The 3,097-nt window shown below is 49.4% G+C and overlaps 1 pseudogene; it reads left to right on the top strand.

Moving 5' to 3' along the window:
• The window catches only part of LOC112081088 (uncharacterized), an 11,039-nt pseudogene extending 9,690 nt beyond the window's left edge, over positions 1–1,349 (top strand).
• Positions 1,350–3,097: the final 1,748 nt, after the last annotated feature.

Genomic DNA, 3,097 nt, shown 5'->3' with positions numbered 1-3,097 from the left:
GGGCAGGCTGAAGACCTTCTCAACCTGGGCTGTATCATTCTTATCTAAACTAAACCTTTCCTCTAACCCACTACTCTCCCCTCTCTAACCCAGGGCAGGCTGAAGACCTTCTCTACCTGGGCTGTATCATTCTTATCTAAACTAAACCTTTCCTCTAACCCACTACTCTCCCCTCTCTAACCCAGGGCAGGCTGAAGACCTTCTCAACCTGGGCTGTATCATTCTTATCTAAACCTAAAACCTTTTCCGCTAACCCACTTACTCTCCCCTGGCTCTAACCCAGGGGCAAGGCTTGAACCTCTCTACCTGTGCTACCTCAGGCGTGTGCGTCGTATTGCATCCTTATTTACTACATCCCCCGCTTTCGTAAGTCCGGTAGACGCACACCATTCGACCCAAGCACTGGACCAACTGACGCCGCATTCTTGATCATCACCTCGCCATGCCGAGTCGGCATACGGCACCCTTGTTACACAGGTACGGTGTAACGCACACAGGTTTAGAGAGTTGGGCTGGGAACCCAAGGAATGCTTGTCTCAAGTCCGGCGCGGGCCATGCAAAGTGGGAATGATCTGGCTATTTTGTCAGATCATTACCACCACTCCGTTGTGCACTATCCCAAAACAGATATCCATCCAGGGGCGTCCGCCCGTCTGAACTAAACCCCTCGTCCCTGTCTCCTTCTTCTCCCCTTCTGTCCTCACTCCCCCTCCCCTCCTGTCTGTTTCTCCCCCTCGCCCTTCATTTCTGCCCCCCTCTCCCTTCCCTCCTGTCTCCCCTCCGTCCCGTCCTGTCCCTTTCTTGCCCTTGTAGTTCCCAGCTGTCGTATCATCTCTCTGTACTACGTCCCCGGTGCTGTGTCTACACCAGCAGCATCTCAACTTCTCCATCAGCCAGGACTTTGTTATCGAGCCAAACCCTTGCTCTACAGGCAGGTAGCTTAAGAGGTTAGAGCAGAAGAAAACTGGGCCAGCCAAGCAAGTCGTGTTTCTCTGTCTTGACTCCCAATGTTTGACAGGGAAAAATGTGGTTGGGAGTGGTGGGTTGCTGGCATCTGTGTCCTAGATGCCATCACCTGCTGTTGTGCCCTTGAGCAAGGAGATTAAACCCCTCACTGGGCACTACACTAGTAGCTGCCCATTGCTCCAGCCTCTCCGTGTGTGTGTGTGTGTGTCTGTGTGTGTGTTAATAATGTATTCTTCTTATTCTACAGTCTGCTGCCGCCCCTCCTCAACCCCTTCATCTACTGCCTCCGTACCAAGGAGATCAAGGCTTCCCTGGCCAAGTGGGCCTACCGAGTGCAGTCCAACGCACATCACAAACCCTCCATCCACCCCATAGCCTGCTGACAGGCACTCAGGCAGCCTGCCGCTAATAAAATCACACAGGAGGCGTTATGACTGCACTCTCACCTGTTCTCTCACCTATGAAGGAAGCCATTGGCCGAAACGTCCTCTGGTGATGCAGGTGTTGAGCCCCAGACCTGATATGTTTTTTACATTTCCTTATTCAATATGGTAAACAATAAACTTTCACACTTGTTTTTGCTGTCTGGTAGTTTGTTTTTGTTCCCATATACTGAATGTGCTGCGAAAGAAGAGGCTACACCACATTCAGACAGCAACAATCATATCTTCATTTGGAATGTCACATCACTCAAATAAGACTGATGTCATCAAATCACATTTGATACGTTTTCATATCTGCAGTATAACCCTTAAAGGGGCAATCCACAAATAGTAGTCTTTTTTTTATTTTTTTTATGAATCATATATTAGCCATTGATTCTTGAAGAATATAATTTATAAATGGCTCTTGAGCTTAGTTCAACGGCCGTGCCCCATCAGAACTGCCGTACCCCATTAGAATCCAAAATATAAACTTGTTTACTCCACATGTGTAAACAAGGTCAATGTAAATGTACACTGTATAGTTTCAAAACATGGTTACAACTAGACTTTTGATCTCATGGATGCACTGTAAAGGGGTTGCTGTGAATTTGACAGTAACTTACAAGCAGCTCATTGGCAAGTTACTGTTTATCATATTGCAGTAAACCTACTGCCATCTAAATGCTGTATCATAACAAGTACTGTGTAATGACCAGTGTTGGAGGTAACCTTTAATGTGTTACTGTAATGAACACGATGGGATACAGAAAGCTGGTTTCAAGCGCAGTGCGCAGCAGGTGTTTATTGTAAAGGACCACAGGAGGAGGCAGGTAGCTGGGTCCAGGGGCATGCAGAAGGTCCTACACAGGGGGTCCAAAAAGGCAACAGAACAGGCAGGGAAAAGCCTAGTAACGTCATCTGGAAGATCAGGCAATAGGTTGATAATAGGAAATCCGACAGGGTAAGGTACAGGCAGGGAATAGGCAAAAGGCGTCGTTAGTTTGGCAGGCCAAAACTATCATACACGGGAGGAATAGACTACAGAAAAAACAGAGCTCTGAATAGAAGTGTGTCACAAAGCAAAGAATACCTCACAATGATGGGGTGCAAAGAACTGAACTAAATAGTGTGTGATAATGACATGCAAGTGTGTGAACAGTGAGCTGCGCTCAGGGGATCTACGTGTTTCAGAGTGTGAGTTGGAAGCAGATGTTACAATACCCCCCCCCCCCCCCCCCCCTCTACGGACTGCTCTTGACGGCCTAGGAAGCTGAGCAGGGGGCCTCCCCCAGGGACGTGGAGCTGGGCGGTCAGGACGGTTACGGTGGAAAGCCAGGATCATGGCTGAGTCGAGGATGTCCTGGGCAGGGACCCAGGACCGTTCTTTGGGTCCGTACCCCTCCCAATCAACCAGGTAGTGGATGCGACCACCCAGGCACTTGGAGTCAAGGAGGGCTTGGATGGAATAAGTCGTTGCACCGCCGATGTCAAACGGAGGGGGTGTGCCGAAGTGCACCACTGGAGGATGGAGAGGGCTGTACCTCACAGGTTTGAGAAGGGACACATGGAAGGATGAGGAGATCCGGTAATGGCGGGGCAACTGGGTGACAGGATTGATGCAGTGTGTTATTTTGAAGGGACCAATGAACTGGGAACTGAACTTTTTGCAGGGGTCATGAAGCCGGATGTCCCGGGTAGAGAGCCAC

Source organism: Salvelinus sp. IW2-2015, linkage group LG5, assembly GCF_002910315.2.
Source record: "Salvelinus sp. IW2-2015 linkage group LG5, ASM291031v2, whole genome shotgun sequence".
Lineage (NCBI taxonomy): Eukaryota > Metazoa > Chordata > Actinopteri > Salmoniformes > Salmonidae > Salvelinus > Salvelinus sp. IW2-2015.
Note: the sequence above shows the minus strand (reverse complement) of the source record. Positions and strands in the feature narration are given on the sequence as shown.